We start from the raw sequence: 20,881 nt of genomic DNA, 5'->3' as shown, positions 1-20,881 counted from the left end.
CTTTGTTCTGCTTCACTTTTTTCAAAGTCAAACTTTAAAGAGAGAATGTTAACATATTTTAATATGATGTGTGAGAGTTTTAAACTTTTCAACTGCCTCATTCCAAACATATCATCATCCTGGAAGAGATTTTTATCAGGTCAGACCTGACATTTTAATATTTTTTCTGTGTGCCATCTTCATTTACTCTTACCCAGTAACATATAAACTGATATGTACACATCTGAACAAAAGTTTATTTATTTTTAAAAGGTTAAAAATGTAAAAATGATTAAAATAGCCGCCTAGTGGTTGCAGAGATACAGCTTTTTTAGTTTGGGGATGCCATTTTTGGAGCAGAGACCTAAAAAAGCTTGGAGCTTAAAGGGTTAAACCCTGTTTGTCTCATCCCCAAGGGTGGGTTGGTACCGTGTAGCTCATGTCTGTGTTGGACCTGTTTACTGTAAAGGATTAAATCTCCTGTGGCATTTGGGTCCTCTCTCTCTCTCTGGCTACGACACCCTGACATGATCTGGTTAATTGTCACTATTTAAATAGCCGTGCACCGTGGTGCAAACAGAATGTGGCTTTTAAAAGGGAACAGGAGATAATAATCTAATTAGTTAATTATTAATTTTACACCCAAAACCCTTTTGTAGATGGAAGAAACTAAAATAAAGCCCAAAGTCTTGGTGCGGTTGGTCTCTTCAGAGCCAGCAGAGCGAAATATGAACCAGCCTAATGATGGACGGTGATGTATGGAAGGCCGAAGCCAAAGACATCTTCATTCCATCAGCAGCTATCATCCTCAGGCTCCAGGAGTGTCTTTCCCGCCTTTCCTTTTTGATTCATTCATTCATTAAGTTCCTCACACATGCTAGAGATATTGCCTTTAGCCCCGCCTCCTGCCAGGAATCAACCCCCGCAGACAAAAAACACTTGGAAGGGACTCAACCGCTTTTAATGCAAGCAATGAAATACTGACACTTACACGGGCGAAAATGAAAGAATTATATGATCACATGGAGAGCCAAGAGATAAAAAATAAAAAGGATTATGAAATAGAATCGTGAAAAGACCGAGGGAATGCATTCATAGAGAGAGCGTGGTGAAAACAGTGAGGGTTTAGGTGGGATGGATCGCCTCTTTCAAGCCATATCGAAGTCGTCTGGCTTCTGGAATTGGCCGCCGGTCAGGGTAACTGATAAAGTGTGACATTTATTGCAGCGCAGAGACCAAGCATATGTGCAGATAGAGAGAATAAAGGAAAGAGAGGATGAAAAAAAGAGGAGCAACTGGGTCGAAGATACACAAAGAGCGAGAAAAAGAACAAATAAGTAAGTAAACCACAAGGAACTGTGGATTTCTGACATACATGCGCATTTTAAGATACACTGAGCTCCTATCTCCTCTCCTCTCTCCTAATGGACGTTTAGGATACACTGAGCTCCTCTCCTCTCTCCTCTTCTCTCTCTCCTTATGGACGTTTAGGATACACTGAGCTCCTCTCTGCTCTCTCTCCTTATGGACGTTTAGGATACACTGAGCTCCTCTCTGCTCTCCTCTCTCCTTATGTACGTTTAGGATACACTGAGCTCCTCTCTCCTCTCTCCTCTTCTCTCTCTCCTTATGGACGTTTAGGATACACTGAGCTCCTCTCTCCTCTCCTCTCTCCTTATGTACGTTTAGGATACACTGAGCTCCTCTCTCCTCTCCTCTCTCCTCTTCTCTCTCTCCTTATGGACGTTTAGGATACACTGAGCTCCTCTCTCCTCTCCTCTCTCCTTATGGACATTTAGGATACACTGAGCTCCTCTCTCCTCTCTCCTTATGGACGTTTAGGATACACTGAGCTCCTATCTCCTCTCCTCTCTCCTTATGGACGTTTAGGATACACTGAGCTCCTATCTCCTCTCCTCTCTCCTTATGGACGTTTAAGATACACTGAGCTCCTCTCTCCTCTTCTCTCTCTCCTTATGGACGTTTAGGATACACTGAGATCCTCTCTCTTCTCTCTCTCCTTATGGACGTTTAGGATACACTGAGCTCCTCTCTCCTCTTCTCTCTCTCTCCTTATGGACGTTTTAGGATACACTAAGCACCTCCCTCCTCTTCTCTCTCTCCTTATGGATGAATCTTCATCTCTCCATCACACATTACTAACTCTACTTTCTCCCCGGAGTCTTGGTGGCTTCACGTCTCAAAGGGCCCATTGGACCTGCTGGGTCTGATGCCTCCTTTATTTTGCCCTGTGAAAGTCTTTTTTCAAGTTTTTGGGAGTTGTTTGTGAGGTCAAAGGTCATGGATGTCATATGTGTACAGATTGTAAAGCCTTCCCGCCAGATTCGTAATTTGTGATATTGAGCAATACAAAGTAACCTGAATTTAATTGAAGTTACAGATGCTAACTGAGACAGGAGATGTAGCCAGATGTTCCCTTTTATATTCTCCTCTCATCTTCCTTTTCTTCACGAGAAAAGGCCAACCTCTATTAGCCATTAGCGGTGAGGCAAAACACTTTTCTCATGAGGGGGGGGGGGGGGGGGGATTGGGCCTGAGTGCCACGTCATCCATTACGTTTCCTCTCGTTGCATCACTCACCATGGCGCCTCCGATCCCATCACAATGACGTGTTCAGGAATCACAGCCATCCACTCACGCTGCTCAGAATGTCCTGGTGTCCTCCTTTGACATGTGAAACTCACCAAAACGAAAAAAATAAATGACCACTCTGCATTTCAGATCAAGCTACGCATAAGTATTTAATCAATATGCAGTTTGTGTTGCATTTTAAGCAGGAGGGTCCCCTTGAAGAGGGCTTTAATGATGTAACTATAGGTTTACTGCACTCTAAAAAGCCCAACTTCAAATTTGTTGTCCTAACACATTTTTTTAAGTTGAGTCAACAAATGCCTTTGAAAAAAGTTGAACGAACTCAAAATGTCAATTTCATTAATAAAGAGTGGAATCCACTTAAAATGTTAAGTTGAGAAAACTTAATATAGTGGTTTGGGCATCTGCTGAGGTAACTAAGGCCACTGCGCATGTATGTCAGTAAACACACACACACATATATATATATGTAAATACATATGTATAAATACATATATATACTACTTTAATCTTATATTTTAAATAATAAAATAATATAAAAATATTTTCTTTAGGCCCTGTTTAAAATACATTGGTTTTTGATACCATTGTTTGTTTATTATATTTAGATACCTTAGTTTTTCAGATTTCATTTGATTGACATCTACTTTTTATACCTAAATCTTAATCTTAACCTGCTGAATGTCTGTCTGTTCACAATAAATGTTCAATAAAGAGAGAGAGAGAGAGAGAAAACCGCCCAGCGCCGTAAAAGCAGAAGCAGAAGAAGAAGAAGAAGAAGAAGAAGAAGAAGAAGAAGAAGAGAGAAGAATATCCGTCTACCACTGCGCATGTGCACTTCTGCATGAGATTTTTCGCGCCGGTCTACGCCACCTTAAGTGTTTCTGCAGAATGCCGTCTACGTCCAGCACAACTTAACCAGGTAAGACTGTGTATGTTCAGTGCGTTAGCTAACTGGCTAGTCAGATAACCTGTTGTTTTTTTAATGCAAAAGTTAACATAAAGAAGTTTACAACGTGACAGACCCCAGCCTACTTTCCACGTGTTCATGTGTAATTTCATGATAACGACCCGCTCGTGCTAGCTAGGTTAGCTAACATGTTGCTGCAGTGCTTCTCCGTTCTTTAGCGTTGGTGGCGTCAAAGCTGCCTCTAGTTCTTTCATAAGTTACCCGTGAGTCGCCCCATTTTCTAAAAATAGAGAAAAAAAATTGAGCTTTGTCAGAAAGATTTTTATTTTTATCAACCGACCTCTCTACATGGTCGCGTTACAACTCTTCTCTGTATCGCGCATGGCGGAGTTTCGCCCCGATGCGACGCACACAGACACGGGCGCGCGCACAGGTGAACACACAGTGGACAGAGAGCGGCGAAAAATACGTTGCGTGCTTTTCACAATGGGATTTGCTGCTTTAAGCCATCACTATTTTAAGCTATCAGCTATCACTAAAGCAGTTAATGTATTGCAACAGGCTGCAGCATGGAGCTCCATAAATTGACGTTTTCTCTCTTGAGACACTGCAGTGACAAATCCTGCACACTTTGTGGTTGTCATTAAAATAAATGAACTGGCTCACACATCTGTACTCAATCTGTTTTGTTTTGCAAAAAATTGCTTATTGTTTTCCCCAATAAGATATTTAGTACTAACTCAATATTAGTTATTTTTTGCACGGATATCACTTTATTTTCATTTTTCTAACAATGATAACACGTTTTTTTTCTTTTCCATTCCATCATTGTTGTGGAAATTGTTAATAATGATTGAGAGGAATAATTAACATTGATATGTGATCAGACAGTCACTTCACATATATTTATTATTAAAAGGTGATCTGTGCAACTTTGTTGTTCAGGAAGTTTGTATCAAACAAGTAGCCCTTCGTATTATTTTGTACCCTTAAAGTAGCAATCGGTTTCAAAAAGGTTGGTGTACCCTGGTCCAGGTAATGAAGGAGACATAAAGTAACACGTAGTTCTATTGTGCACCACATGTCTTTGTGTTTCTAGTTAGACTCCTTGACCGATATTTTTCCTTCTCAGTGTACATTTAAGGTAATAAATCAAGGCAAACTGCTTTTCTGTTTTCGTAAAATGTGTACTATTACTCCTCGTCAATATTTATTGCCTATCTTTGAGCAACTTAAAAAATAAGGAGATGTTAGCTGTTAGATTTGCATGCATTTTTGACAATTATGCACATTGTTAACATTTCCTTCTCTTTCCTTGCTTCATAGGATTTGGATGCAGTGTAAAGAGTGCAAGTTTTCCCACCCAAATCAAGATGTCCTCTTAAAGCACTACAGGCTTGGACATTACCAGGGGAGATTATGGCCACTCCCGTGCCTGCATACAGACTGCATCTGCACTTTCAAGACAACTGGTGCATTGAAATCCCATCTTTCAAGAGTACATAAACAGCCTGGAAAGCCTGAAGTGCAGCTCACATTGTGTTGTGAATTGTGTGACTTTAAAGACCTCTGTGCGCCAGCAAAATACATAGGCCATCTCAGGGCTCATTTAAAGCAGCATGTGACTGTTTGTTGTCCATTCAAAAACTGTGAATTTACCAGTAATGTCCTTTCGTCCTTCAGTAGTCATGTAAGCCGGAAGCACAAATCTTACAGTGTTAATGATTTTAGATTATCTGTAATAACTCCAACTGATCTACCAGAAGCAGATGCAGAACTGCCTGCAGAGGAGAATGATCCACAGCCTTGCAGGAAGAAACAAAGAAAAGACATCCCAACAACGCTCTCATTGACTCCAAAATGGAAGTGACTTTTTCTCTGCGGAGGAAGGAAATAGTGGATGAAGAACCACTTGTTGCCGATGTCATGGAGAGGTGGCCTGGGTTGTTTTTGCAAGAACAGTTTTTTTTTTTTCTAACAACATATTTTGCCAAATGTTCTCCCTTCTTTTGAAAGAACCAACAACAAAGGTTTGAATCAATTGTACATAACATGTACATGAAAACTGTCACCTTTCTTAGATCTGTGCAGAATTCTTCAGACTTACACGAGTGGACCTGAAGAAGACCTTCCTGTCATCATTGGATGCACACGCATCGCAACTTATGAAGCTGTACAGATCACGCAGCACATCGCTTGGAAAGGACATGAGGATCCTTCTAGACAACTTTGATGAACAGGTAATCAATAAGTAGGAAGTGAATGTGGAATAACAGGGTTCTCAATTAGATTTGAACTGGGACCAAAAACTGGGGGACAGACGAGGGGCATTTTCACAACTATGTAGTCTGACAATACATCAATTATAAAATGGATGGAATGAATGGAGGCATCTTGTACTGTTATGGTGACACTAATATTAGCGTAGTATTATGTGTAGATTTGGATATTTGCTGACAAATATGATGTGGTTGCTACTTTCCACTTTTTTTAAGAACTACCGAAATACATGAAATGTATTCCCCCTTTTTAATTTGAAAAACATGACAAACTATAGTGTGGAATGCTTTTTAAGAAGGTTTAATTAATTAAATAGTAGTAAGGCCATTGAAATGTCAGAGTTGCACTGTATTATTAAAGGCCTATATGGTGTTTTATCACATTGTATTGGGGCAAGAAAACATCAGTCCCAGTTGTTGTGCTAATGTTTCACGATCCCTGTTCTACACTATGCTTTTGGAGCTGGGAAATATATTTAAATCAATTATATTTGTGCACTCTGAATGGCTTTCGTCTCAACTATGCAAAACATAACATTGGAGCAGAACATTTACCATCAGATGACCATTTTTAATATTTCAGAGTTTGTCTTATAATATATACAAATACACGTTAATGTAAACAGGTGTATTGTATTGTTAGGCTTAACTGACATTTCAAATTGGGGATTTCAGAGATGAAAAGCAAGAGAGCGTTATTGTTTTCACACTTAAGCTATGTCCAAAAATATGGTGCCCATATGTACAGTAGGAACATATGGGTTCATTTAGTTAGCATGCATTTCAGGTCGGCTGTATTCACTTGCCACATTTATTTGAATAATGCCTTTGTCTTTAATAGTTTGCATTGCATTTTTTGCAAGTGAGACAATTTATTATTTTTTTATTATGTCAAATTTTTCAGACGAATGATGTCCTTGCCCACAGAAAGTGTACAGCTCTGCGAGGTCTACCTTTCGTTGTGAAGGAGAAGCCGGACGGCTTGCTGAAGACATGTCTGGTAAGACTAATTTGTCATTAATCAGAATCAGAATCAGAAACAGTTTTATTGCCAGGAATGTTTACACAAACGGAATTTTTTTTGGCGGAAGGTTAAGGTTGCACATTCAGCAAGAACACACTAATACAAACTTTCATCAAACCCTCATTTCTACTTCACTGTTACTTTGTTAATCCATCTAAATATTCTAATAAGTGTAACTTTATAGTTTTTAATTTTATGTGATATCGCCAATACTGGCAATATTACTGTAAGTGAGTGTAATGCCTGCATCACATGCATTTTGTAACAGCAATTCTCCTTCAAATTTACTGGTAACATTTATAATTCCAAGCCCAAATTGGTCATGGGTTTTGAGAATGATGCATATACACATTTTGTCAGTATTTTAATTATAAAGTTATTCTGTCAGTACATTTTCAAAGTCAAAATACATTTCTGTTGAGCTAATCTTTTTGAGAAAATAAAACCTACACACCATTAGCACCCTTTGCCGCTAAAAGACTTTAGGGGTAGAATCTGGCAGATTTGGAAGGATATTGTCCATTGTTTAATGGCAGATTTGCTCCAGTTCAGGTTTTTGTCACTTATTGAATTAAAGGGAGCCTGTACCGTGAGAGCAAATGTTTCCCTGTATTTTGCTCAATTTATTTATTTAATTTAACAGACTATGAAGATTGAAATACTATAATACTAATGTGTAGGAGGTCACTCTTGTATGAAAGTGGTATATTTTAGTTTTTAAAATCTGCATTAAAATGTCTTTTGACTTTTAAATTGTATTGTTACAGAATGGGAAGAAAAAAATGAAAATTTAAAAGAGGCGGTGAATATTTATTATAGTCTCTGTATGCTTGTTTTTGTGTAGAATACAGACCCGGAGGAATCTTACGTGAAAGGAGTTGAACTGGGAATACTCACAGTTGTTGAAGATGACATTGGGACGGTCCGCTCAAGTCCAACAACACTAAGCATCGCCGTGATTATTGAGGAACGGATTGTGCTGGATGATATATGCGACATCTCAACTGCATTTGCCCTTTTGTTTGGACTCATCTATGCTCAACCTGGAGTGTCCGAAGGACTTGAGGTACACTTTCGAAGTAATTCAAAAGTAGTTCATGAACCTTGGTACCCAGTGCTCTGCCTGGGTTCAGGCCTTAAAAAACAGTTTGCTCAAGTAGCCTGCCATATTTAAACCCCGCCTATGGTCTTGGCTGGATTTTGAGGGGGGTAAGAGTTCCAAAAGGTTTCTGAAGGCCAATGTACAGGTTGCAGTTGTATTGCTACAGACAATATGTTTTTGATGTCCATCCATTGTAAAAGCAATATATGACAAATTGTCCCACTGTTGATAGGATACAGTGCCCATAACAATAAACTGATATTGGAATCAGCATTGTTGCTGTGTATGCTCAAGAAAGCATAACTTGTACAAAATTGTTGTTTTTTGCATCTTAACAGTTCTTGTTGGATATATATATATATATACATATACATATTGCAGTTTTAAACGGTAGATGGATGGATAGATGCATGGATAAGATAGGTTTTTAAGCCATTTTATACCTCCCACCAATCTTTACGGTGGGGTCAAGCCGGCCTGACTAGACAGTCTAGTGTTACAACAAAATCAAAACATTGTTCCTGAATAAAACCGCAACCTGCACCAAAACCATCCTCAAGCAGCACAGTTTCAAGGGAATGCCATTGTCCTTCTGTGTTGTATATATGTTCCATCATATACCATGTTCCAAAGCTTGTTTCAAGGCCTTGATTTTGGATTCACAAAACAGAATTTTTCATTTTTTTTCTTTATGCAGCCATTTTGATTTTTACGGATGTTGACCCTCTGCTGTCTGTTAAAGTGTTGACACCTGGAATTCATATAGTTATGCAAACAAATGTTTAGTTATTGTTAATAAACATTTTGTGTTTGAAGAAGTTTGTTCTCTTTAACTGTTGACTTTTCCAAAGAAAACGGTGTACATTTTTAATTAATTTAAATGAAGGCAACGTTGCAAAGAATGTTGAGTGTACTCAAATAATGGGCAGTGAAATTTAGTAACAAAACATTTTTAGTTAAAAGTAAGTTCTCTCAACAAAATATTTTAAGTTAAAAGTAAGTTCTCTCAACAAAACATGTTAAGTGCTGTTGATGTATGTTTTTAATCTATAAGAACACACAATTTAAAGTTTCTCCAATTTAATATTTTAAGTGTTCTGAACTTAAGTACATGAGTAGATGTAACTATCAAATGCAATATTTTAAGTAGTGTTAACTTAAATACATAAGTACGTCTGAATAGTAATGTTACGTTTGACAAACTTAAGATATCACTTTGAGTGAACTTCTTATCATAAGTTGACACAACACATTAGCCCTTAGTTGAGTGAACTCAAAAAGGCTTTGCAGCTGGTTGCCTCACTTTTTTAAGTTGACTCAACTTTTTTTTTTTTAGAGTGTGTGTTGTAACTTTTTCACCAACTCACACAGGCTCTACCCGGAATAACATCGACCTAAAGTCTCGTTGCAGCTTCACCTTTGAACCCACCGTTAGATGGGTTCAGGCTTCAAAGGAAGCCCAACATGGCTGGCTGTTAGTTGTGAGGTCTTCAAGATAAAAGAAGACCAACATGTCAAATCCAGGACAATAGTTTTGATCGTTTGAAGTTTTGGTCTTGACCTTTTGTCAAATTCAACAATGTATTGGACATTAAAATAAGATTTGGGGGGTTAAATCTTATTTTGTTGCCGTCATTGTGCTTCGGGAAAGCGGCGCAATCTCTACAGCGGTCTCTACTATATATAATTTGGACAATTTTGCACAATTATTCGACATGCCAGATTAAAAAGCCCAATAGATGAAACTTTATTTGACACAATTAAACAAAGTGACAGTCTCATTGTCACACACACACACACAGCTCACAGCCAGAGCTCTTTGAACTTAAACTGTCGATTTATTTATTTTTTCAAGGATTTGAAATCAAGATATCATTGATGTCAAAACCCGTAACAATATTGTAAAGTCTCGTCTCTGAGATAACATGGCGGTAGGACCAGAGGGAAGAAAGAGAAACCTTGTGGCATTGATTGTCTAGCAGCAATTGTCTGTCTAGCTTTCCCCCATTTCTGAGCCTCAGGGGTGATTTGTCAACTAAAAGACCATTAATCAGTGAACGGGAGGGCGGGGGGGGGGGGCTGTTTAGAGGCAGCGCATGACAACCCATCCATCTACACCGAGATCCAGACACCACACACAGACCCTGGTGGGCAGGTTCAAGGCCGAGGTGGAGAACTAACCCTCAGGCAGATACAAAGCTCATGGCAAATCGGATCAATTCAATTCAGTTCAGTTAATTTTGATCAGCCCCAAATTACAATTTTCCTCAGAAGACTTTACAATCTGTACACATAAAACATCCATGTACCAGGACCTCACATCGGATCAGGAAAAAAACCTTTAACTTTAGAAAAGGGAAGAGACCTTCAGGAGGCAGGGCCATTAGCAAGGAGGCCAGGCCCAGGCCAGGGTCTGGAGTCAGAACCCAGGGGCCAGGACCAGCTACCAGCTTCAGACACAGCCAGGTCCCATGGACCCTATGAGGCGAGAAGGCGCAAAGACTCCGGGGAAGAAATAGAGTTAGTAATGTGCAATTAAGAGACGTAACTTCATAGAAGATAGGTGCTCAGTGTATCCTAGAGGAGATAGGTGTCCAGTGTATCCTAGAGGAGAGGTGCTCAGTGTATCCTAGAGGAGAGAGGTGCTCAGTGTATCCTAGAGGAGAGAGGTGCTCAGTGTATCCTAGAGGAGAGGTGCTCAGTGTATCCTAGAGGTGAGAGGTGCTCAGTGTATCCTAGAGGAGAGGTGCTCAGTGTATCCTCGAGGAGAGAGGTGCTCAGTGTATCCTAGAGGAGAGGTGCTCAGTGTATCCTAAGTGTCCCCCAGCAGCCTCTCAGCCTATAGCAGCATCTCTAGGGTCTGGACCAGGTGAACCTGGTTCAGGTCTAACTATCAGACTATCAAGAGCAAAGTCTTAAGTCTACTCTTAAATTTGGTGATAGGAGAGAGGTGCTGAGTGTATCCTAGAGGAGATAGCTGCTCATTGTATCCTAGAGGAGAGAGGTGCTCAGTGTATCCTAGAGGAGGGAGGTGCTGAGTGTATCCTAGAGGAGAGAGGTGCTGAGTGTATCCTAGAGGAGAGGAGCTCAGTGTATCCTAGAGGAGAGAGGTGCTCAGTGTATCCTAGAGGAGAGAGGTGCTGAGTGTATCCTAGAGGAGATAGCTGCTCAGTGTATCCTAGAGGAGAGAGGTGCTCAGTGTATCCTAGAGGAGAGAGGTGCTGAGTGTATCCTAGAGGAGAGAGGTGCTCAGTGTATCCTAGAGGAGAGAGGTGCTCAGTGTATCCTAGAGGAGAGAGGTGCTCAGTGTATCCTAGAGGAGAGAGGTGCTCAGTGTATCCTAGAGGAGAGAGGTGCTCAGTGTATCCTAGAGAGGTGCTCAGTGTATCCTGGAGGAGAGGTGCTCAGTGTATCCTAGAGGAGAGAGGTACTCAGTGTATCCTAGAGGAGAGAGGTGCTCAGTGTATCCTAGAGGAGAGAGGTGCTCAGTGTATCTTAGAGGAGAGAGGTGCTCAGTGTATCCTAGAGGGGAGAGGAGCTCAGTGTATCCTAGAGGAGAGAGGTGCTCAGTGTATCCTAGAGGAGAGAGGAGCTCAGTGTATCCTAGAGGAGAGAGGTACTCAGTGTATCCTAGAGGAGAGAGGTGCTCAGTGTATCCTAGAGGAGAGAGGTGCTGAGTGTATCTTAGAGGAGAGAGGTGCTCAGTGTATCCTAGAAGAGAGAGGTGCTCAGTGTATCCTAGAGGAGAGAGGAGCTCAGTGTATCCTAGAGGAGATAGGAGCTCAGTGTATCCTAGAGGAGAGAGGAGCTCAGTGTATCCTAGAGGAGAGAGGTGCTCAGTGTATCCTAGAGGAGATAGGAGCTCAATGTATCCTAGAGGAGAGAGGAGCTCAGTGTATCCTAGAGGAGAGAGGTGCTCAGTGTATCCTAAGTGTCCCCCAGCAGCCTATCAGCCTCTAGCAGCATCTCTAGGTCTGGACCAGGTGAACCTGAGACAGTTACATCGACACTGTGTCAGTTTGATAGATAAGTAAAGATAGAGCATAGAAACTGACTAATGTTTGGTCTTGAAGCAAAAAAAACAGATGAAAACGGGCCACAGCTTTACATCTGGGACTATTTCCGTGAGGAAGATACGCTACACAAGAGGAACTGTGAATTTAACTGGCATAGAACAGTTCTTTTGAAGGAGAGGACTTACGGCGTGTTCAATCAGCATAAATCCAACAAAAGCGAGATGGAATCTCTGTCCGTCAGTCAGAAGTCCTTTAGTGGATGTACGTCGTGGAGCTTGATCCAGCAGGCGCCCTGCAGTACTCCTCTGATCCATCACTCAACAAGTTTATTAATCCTGACAGAATGTGGTCTCAGCCAAGGAGGGCAAGAAGTGAGGGATGAGGTTCCCCTTTGACCCAGGGACTGTCTCCGTGTTCTCAGTTGCATGCTGGGAGAACTGAGAAGACTAAACACAACTCGATTCTTCCGTTTGGGAATGATGATGATTATATATGTATTGTTCCACATTTCCATTTCTGTGTCTGTCTGTCTGTTGACGGATAATCTTAAACTGCTGGACCTACCAACAGATTATCAACAACGTATGTTATTGACAGTTTTATAGCTTCATTGACGGCTGAATCTACTCCATACTGGCCTGAGAGTGACACTAGCTCCAGTTTGGACTCTTGGTTCTGCTTGGGTTGACACATTGAGACATTTGCTTGTCTGTATATATGAATGTAAATCCCTAATCAATCCCTAATCCCTAAATTGAACCACATACTGACTTCAACAGAGGGATTATTGTGATGCCGGTAGGAAGAAAGCTAGTAGCTGCTAGCAGCTGGGAACTATAGAAAGTTGTTTAAATCATTTCATTTAGCTCGTTTAATGGTCTGCCTCCAGAAAATGAGGGAAAACAGCTCTGTAGATGTATAAATATATTCGGAATTAAAGATATTATACCTAATCAGAGTTGGTAGATGATCAAGTCGGTTTGAATCTTCTTGTGTATCTGCATGAATGTGTTTTACAACATTAGCATTACGATAGCATCAGTTCAGGGGAGAAAAAAAAACATTTTGCAACTATGAAAACTTGTTTTAACGTTCTAGAATGATAGATATACAACAACGAATGATTATATGTCAACACATCCCTGTGTTCTTTATGTCTACAAACGGAGTAACTAAAGATTGGCATTTAGAGAGTTTGGGAACATGCATCCTGTGTTTCCCCGATGTTAACGTGTGTTTCCCGCTCCTGTACGCAGCCTCTATTCCTGTCCATCCATACATCAAACACGTCTATTCACGGTTGCAGCTCTGATTTATGACCTGCTGTTGTTGTTCCTCTCTGATATTGTTGAATACTGCAGACTGTGATTGTCTCCTCAGACCCCCTCGCCACTCCGTACCCGGCACTGTCGCCGCAGGGCCCCCCCCGAGGACCTTACATACACTTTAATTGGTTTGTGAAGGATTTCGCAGCCTTTTGAACTAAAGAGAGACCGAGACAGGAAAGTGGAGAGTGAGCCAGAGAGATGGAAAGAAAGAGAGAGAGAGAGAGAGAGAGAGGAAGAAAAAGTGGATGGGTCTGGATTTTCTGGGCGGTTCTTTGTCCTGATTTCCCAAAAAAACACGTGCAAGTAACAACACTGACAATTTAAAACGGTGTGCATTTAACTCTTGAATAAACAATACTGACATGCGCAGAAATGCCCGGGCATGTAAAGCAGCCCTCAAATTGGACGGATCGGGGTGGAGTGAGAGGCTTTCACACGCCGACACGGGAGGGGCAAACGGATGAAACAGAAAACTGTCAATTAAAAATGATCTCTGAGAGCCGGAGCTACTTTGAAGTCAGACCTACGACTTCCCTCTCCCGATGCAAGTCTGATGAGCAGAGTTCTTGATGAGACACACATCTCCGCGTTGTCATTGGAGCCGTTTAAAGTGTTGTAGAGGAACGGCACTCCGAGCTAAATGACTGGAGCTCAGTTTGAGTTTAATGGATTGACCTCAGAGGCATACAGAAGACTTCTGAATGTGTTTTTATAGCCAACCAGTCCTGCTCACTCCGGGGGGTTAGGAGTGAACCGACCAGTCCCTGAACGATCCAGTACCAACATGATAGAAGCATCCATCCATCCGTCTACCCATCTATCCATCTATCCATCTACCCATCTATCCATCTACCCATCAATCCATCTATCCATTCATCTACCCATCTTTTCATTCATCCATTTATTCATCGATCCATCCGTCCATCTACCCATCCATCCATCCATTCAACCATCCATCTACCCATATTTCCATTCACCCCTCTATCCAGCTAATTATCCATCCATCCATCTACTTATCCATCTACCCATCCATTTACCCATCCACCCATTCATCCATCCATCCACTCATCATCCATCTACCCATCCATCTATCTACCAATTTACCCATCCATCCATCCGTGAGGATTTTCCAGGCTAGACCAGGTTACACTTACGTATGGTTTTGATGTTCTACTACCTTCTCATATGAAAATGCCTTCTTCATTTTAGGTGTTAATTGTAAAAATACATGTTAGTTATTATTCGAATGTCAAAGGTTAACTGCACTATGTTTTATAGTTTTAAGTGACTCATGGTCACTAAGATGGTTGATTGTCTTTCTTTCTAAAGAGGAGGTGCCTGTTGATGTCATTTTCAAAGCATTACATTTTTTTTTTTTAAATCTGAATGAGTAAAGAAACTAAATCTCGCAGATGCATGTAGTTGAGTAAAAAGTACAATAATGTAGTGGAGTAGAAATATAAAGTAATATCAAATAGAAACACTTAAGGAAAAATACTTTTTCCACTATTCGATTAAATGCATTTAATAACTGCTTTTTCCAACTTTAGGCAGTACAGTTTAATCTGATTCAGTTTGAACGTAATACTACTACTGCTGTTACTAATTATTTGTACATTTGTCAATGAGTAAGACGTCTACTTCGGGGTGGTCCAGGTGTTTGCCAGTCAGTTGCTCAGCCCTGAGAAAAGAGACTGAATTTCTCATGCTCCATGCACAGTGTTGTGTTGGTGGGGGGAATGGGGGGAGGGGGGGGGGGGTGCACAGGTCTTAGTGATGGATGGCAAAGCCCAGCTGAGCATATTGCTCCCTTAATAAAAGCTGCCCTGCAATCCACATGCAGCTAAGGGTGTATTTTCTCCTTGTGGCTCCCTCCGCTCTCCTCACTCCGCCATCATTTTAAAGAGCGAAAACTGGTTTAGGTGTCAGAAAGAATGATGCCCCTCGTCAGACTGCGACTCACCTCTGAGCGGTATCCACAGCTATATTCACACCAAGCGGCGCTCTGTCGGCGCGTGCTGTTTTCTTTTTGTGACCAAAAGGTTCAGAACAAACAAGAAAGACGGAAGACACCATCAAACTTTCACCTGCTGACTTCAGACCGCAAAATGATGCGGTTGTCTTCATTTGTCTGTGAGCCACAGCGACCGGAAAAGCCCTGTGAATGAAACGTGATGTGTTGGTCATGAACCAATCGGTACATTTTCACCAATTTTTGAATTCTGACCTTTGACCTCACATCGGATCAGGAAAAACTACCAAAAAAACAACAAAAATTCACAGGGAAGAAAAGGGGAAGAAACCTTCAGGAAAGCAGAGGAGGATCCCTCTCCAGGATGGACAGAACAATAGATGTGATGTGACCAGATGAACAATGTTACAGAGTTACAACACATTTAATGAATATGACAGAAATGTATTAATAATGAGTCGGCATTATTATTATAGTGAGCTGGTTGGTCTCTTTTGGTTTGATCGATAGATATAGTTGAGTATCATCTGCATAACAATAAAAGTGTATGGAGTGTTTCCCGATAATATTGCCCAAAGGAAGCATGGATAAGGTAAATTAAAGTGGTCCAAGCACAGAACCTTGTGGAACTCCGAGACTAACGTTGGTGATCATCGAGGCTTCATCATTTACAAATACAAACTGAGATCGATCTGATAAATAGGATTTAAACCAATTTAGTGCGGCGCCTGAAACGCCAATCGACTGATCCAGTCTCTGGAACAGGATGTCATGGTCAATAGTGTCGAACGCAGGACTAAGGTAGAACAAGGCCAGTACAGAGATTCAATTCAATTCAATTCAGTTTATTTGTATAGCCCAATTTCACAAATTACAAATTTGTCTCGGAGTGCTTTACAATCTGTACACATAGACATCCCTGCCCCAAAACCTCACATCGGACCAGGAAAAACTCCCAAATAACCCTTCAGGGGAAAAAAAAGGGAAGAAACCTGGAGGAGAGCAACAGAGGAGGATCCCTCTCCTAGGATGGACAGATGCAATAGATGTAATGTGTACAGAAGGACAGATTTAGAGTTAAAATACATTCAATGAATATGACAGAGTGTATGAATAGTTCATAGTAGGCATATTCCACGATGGAGACTCCACGATCCATCAGGCAGATGGCGGTGGGGAGGAGGTGGGAGTCTCAACAGGACAGTGGCGTAGTCATGAGCAGGAATTCCACGACCCAGACGATCCATCAGGCAGATAGATCTATGCCGTCTCATAGGGTCCGATGACCCCATGAGACGAAAGTCAAAAGGACTTCGGGAGAAAGCAGAGTTAGTAACGTGTGATTGAGAGATGAAAATTCATCCTTAAGGAGAGAAAAGAGGAGATAGGTACTCAGTGCATCCTAAAACGTCCCCGGCAGCTATAAGCCTATAGCAGCATATCAAGGGGCTGGACCAGGGCAAACCTGATTCAGCCCTAACTATAAGCTCTGTCAAAGAGGAAGGTCTTAAGTCTACTCTAAACGAGGTGACTGTGTCTGCCTCCCGGACTGAAATTGGAAGCTGGTTCCATAAAGAGGAGCTTGATAACTAAAGGCTCTGGCTCCCATTCTACTTTTAAGACTCTAGGAACTACAAGTAGTCCCGCATTTAGTGAGCGTAGCTCTAGTGGGCAATATGGTACTACAAGCTCCTTAAGATATGATGGAGCATCACCAATCAAGGCTTTGTAGGTTAAGAGAAGAATTTTAAAAGTGATTCTTGATTTTACTGGGAGCCAGTGCAGAGCAGCTAGTGCAGGAGTGATGTGATCTCTTTCTTAGTTTTAGTGAGAACACGAGCTGCAGCATTCTGGATCAACTGGAGGGACCTAAGAGATTTATTAGAGCAGCCTGCTAATAAGGAGTTGCAGTAATCCAGTCTCAAGTAACAGCGTGAACCAATTTTTCTGCATCTTTTGGGACAAGATGTGCCTGATTTTTGAAATATTACGTAGATGAAAGAATGCAGTCCTTGAGATTTGCTTTACGTGGAGTTAAAGGACAAGTCCCGATCAAAGATAACGCCAAGATTCTTTACAGTGGTGTTGGATGCCAGGGCAATGCCGCTACAGAATCCACATCACCAGATAATTGATCTCTGAGGTGCTCAGGGCCGATTAAAATTACTTGGTTTTGTCTGAGTTTAACATCAAGAAGTTGCAGGTCATCCATGTTTTATGTCTTTAAGACATGCTTGAATTTTACAGAGTTGGTTGCTCTCCTCTGGTTTTATCGATAAATATAGTTGAGTGTCATCTGCATAACAATGAAAGTTTATGGAGTGTTTCCTGATAATATTGCCCAAAGGAAGCATGTATAAGGTAAATAAAATTGGTCCAAGCACAGAACCTTGTGGAACTCCGTGATTAACGTTGGTGGTTATCGAGGCGTCATCGTTTACAAATACAAACTGAGATCGATCTGATAAATAGGATTTAAACCAAATTAGTGCCGTGCCTGAAATGCCAATCGACTGCTCCAGTCTCTGTAACAGGATGTCATGGTCAATGGTGTCGAATGCAGCACTAAGGTCTAACAAGACCAGGACAGAGAGGAGTCCTTTATCTGCTGCCATTAAGAGGTCATTTGTAATTTTCACCAGTGCCGCCTCGGTGCTGTGGTGTTTTCTAAATCCTGATTGAAATTTCTCAAATAAACTATTATGATGTAGAAAGTCGCACAACTGATTTGCGACCACTTTCTCAAGGATCTTGGAGAGGAAGGGAGGTTAGAGATCGGTCTGTAGTTAGCCAATACCTCTGGATCCAGAGTGGGCTTCTTCAGGAGAGGTTTAATAACAGCCACCTTGAAGGAGTGTGGTACGTGGCCTGTTAGCAGAGACACATTGATAATATCTAATAGAGAGCCGCCAATTAAAGGCAAAACGTCTTTAAGCAGCCTCGTCGGGATGGGGTCCAAGAGACAGGTAGACGTGTTCAAGTAGAAACCGTTGAAAATAATTGGTCACGGTTGATAGGAGAAAATCCTCCAAATATACACCAGGGCATACAGCGGTTTCCAAGGCCATTCCACTTGAGAACAGATTGGCACTGGTTATGGGCAAGAGATTATTAATCTTGTCCCTAATAGTTAAAATCTTTTCATTAAAGAAGTTCATAAAGTCATTACCACTAAGGTTTATAGGAATGCTCGGCTCCACAGAGCTGTGACTCTCTGTCAGCCTGGCTACAGTGCTGAAGAGAAACCTGGGGTTGTTTTTATTTTTCTATTATTGATGAGTAATAGGCTGCTCTGGCATTACGGAGGGCCTTCTTATATGTTTTAAGACTATCTCGCCAAACTAAGCGGCATTCTTCGAGATTAGTTGAACGCCATATGCGTTCAAGCTGTGACGTTTGCTTCAGTTTGCGGGTCTGAGGGTTATACCAGGGAGCAAACCTCCTCTTCCTCACTGTCTTCTTCTTCAGAGGGGCTATCGAGTCCAGTGTCATTCTCAGAGAGCCTATGGCACTGTCAACAAGATAATCAATCTGGGACGGACTAAAGTTAGACCAGGAGTCCTCTGTTATATTGAGACGTGGTATTGAATCAAATACAGAAGGAATCGCTTCTTTAAATTTAGCTACAGCACTATCAGTTAGACATCTAGTGTAGAAACTCACAAGACCAGTACAGAGAGGAGTCCTCTATCAGCACTAAGGTCTAACAAGACCAGTACAGAGATGAGTCCTTTATCAGCACTAAGGTCTAACAAGACCAGTACAGTGATGAGTCCTCTATCAGCACTAAGGTCTAACAAGACCAGTACAGAGATGAGTCCTTTATCAGCACTAAGGTCCAACAAGACCAGTACAGTGATGAGTCCTCTATCAGCACTAAGGTCTAACAAGACCAGTACAGAGATGAGTCCTTTATCAGGACTAAGGTCCAACAAGACCAGTACAGTGATGAGTCCTCTATCAGCACTAAGGTCTAACAAGACCAGTACAGAGATGAGTCCTTTATCAGCACTAAGGTCTAACAAGACCAGGACAGAGATGAGTCCTTTATCAGGACTAAGACCAGTACAGAGAGGAGTCCTTTATCAGCACTAAGGTCTAACAAGACCAGTACAGAGAGGAGTCCTCTATCAGCACTAAGGTCTAACAAGACCAGTACAGAGAGGAGTCCTTTATCAGCACTAAGGTCTAACAAGACCAGTACAGAGATGAGTCCTTTATCAGGACTAAGGTCTAACAAGACCAGTCCAGAGATGAGTCCTCTATCAGGACTAAGGTCTAACAAGACCAGTACAGAGAGGAGTCCTCTATCAGCACTAAGGTCTAACAAGACCAGTACAGAGATGAGTCCTCTATCAGCACTAAGGTCTAACAAGACCAGTCCAGAGATGAGTCCTCTATCAGCACTAAGATCTAACAAGACCAGTACAGAGATGAGTCCTTTATCAGAACTAAGATCTAACAAGACCAGTACAGAGATGAGTCCTTTATCAGGACTAAGGTCTAACAAGACCAGTACAGAGATGAGTCCTTTATCAGCACTAAGGTCTCACAAGACCAGTACAGAGAGGAGTCCTCTATCAGCACTAAGGTCTAACAAGACCAGTACAGAGATGAGTCCTTTATCAGCACTAAGGTCTCACAAGACCAGTACAGAGATGAGTCCTCTATCAGGACTAAGGTCTAACAAGACCAGTACAGAGATGAGTCCTCTATCAGCACTAAGGTCTAACAAGACCAGTACAGAGATGAGTCCTTCATCAGGACTATGGTCTGACAAGACCAGTACAGAGATGAGTCCTCTATCAGCACTAAGGTCTAACAAGACCAGTACAGAGATGAGTCCTTTATCAGAACTAAGGTCTAACAAGACCAGGACAGAGACGAGTCCTCTATCAGCACTAAGGTCTAACAAGACCAGTACAGAGATGAGTCCTTCATCAGGACTACGGTCTAACAAGACCAGTACAGAGATGAGTCCTTTATCAGGACTACGGTCTAACAAGACCAGTACAGAGATGAGTCCTTTATCAGAACTAAGGTCTAACAAGACCAGTACAGAGATGAGTCCTTTATCAGGACTAAGGTCTAACAAGACCAGTACAGAGATGAGTCCTTTATCAGGACTAAGGTCTAACAAGACCAGTACAGAGATGAGTCCTTTATCAGCACTAAGGTCTAACAAGACCAGTACAGAGAGTCCTTTATCAGGACTAAGGTCTAACAAGACCAGTACAGAGATGAGTCCTCTATCAGCACTAAGGTCTAACAAGACCAGTACAGAGATGAGTCCTCTATCAGCACTAAGGTCTAACAAGACCAGTACAGAGATGAGTCCTCTATCAGCACTAAGGTCTAACAAGACCAGTACAGAGATGAGTCCTCTATCAGCACTAAGGTCTAACAAGACCAGTACAGAGATGAGTCCTCTATCAGCACTAAGGTCTAACTAGACCAGTACAGAGATGAGTCCTCTATCAGCACTAAGGTCTAACAAGACCAGTACAGAGATGAGTCCTTTATCAGGACTACGGTCTAACAAGACCAGTACAGAGATGAGTCCTCTATCAACACTAAGGTCTAACAAGACCAGGACAGAGATGAGTCCTCTATCAGGACTAAGGTCTAACAAGACCTTAAAGGCAACACGTCTTCACT

The 20,881-nt window shown here is 41.6% G+C and overlaps 1 long non-coding RNA gene across 1 annotated transcript; it reads left to right on the top strand.

Annotated features, from left to right (window-relative positions):
- The first annotated feature begins 3,425 nt into the window (after nucleotides 1-3,425).
- Nucleotides 3,426-8,708, top strand: LOC130206310 (uncharacterized). Its single transcript, XR_008834080.1, has 5 exons — nucleotides 3,426-3,514; nucleotides 4,829-5,192; nucleotides 5,266-5,742; nucleotides 6,686-6,781; nucleotides 7,650-8,708. It is a non-coding gene; the product is annotated as an uncharacterized LOC130206310 (long non-coding RNA).
- Nucleotides 8,709-20,881: the final 12,173 nt, after the last annotated feature.

This window comes from Pseudoliparis swirei, chromosome 16 (assembly GCF_029220125.1).
Source record: "Pseudoliparis swirei isolate HS2019 ecotype Mariana Trench chromosome 16, NWPU_hadal_v1, whole genome shotgun sequence".
NCBI lineage: Eukaryota > Metazoa > Chordata > Actinopteri > Perciformes > Liparidae > Pseudoliparis > Pseudoliparis swirei.
The sequence above is the reverse complement of the archived record's forward strand: the minus strand, read 5'-3'. Positions and strand labels throughout refer to the sequence as shown.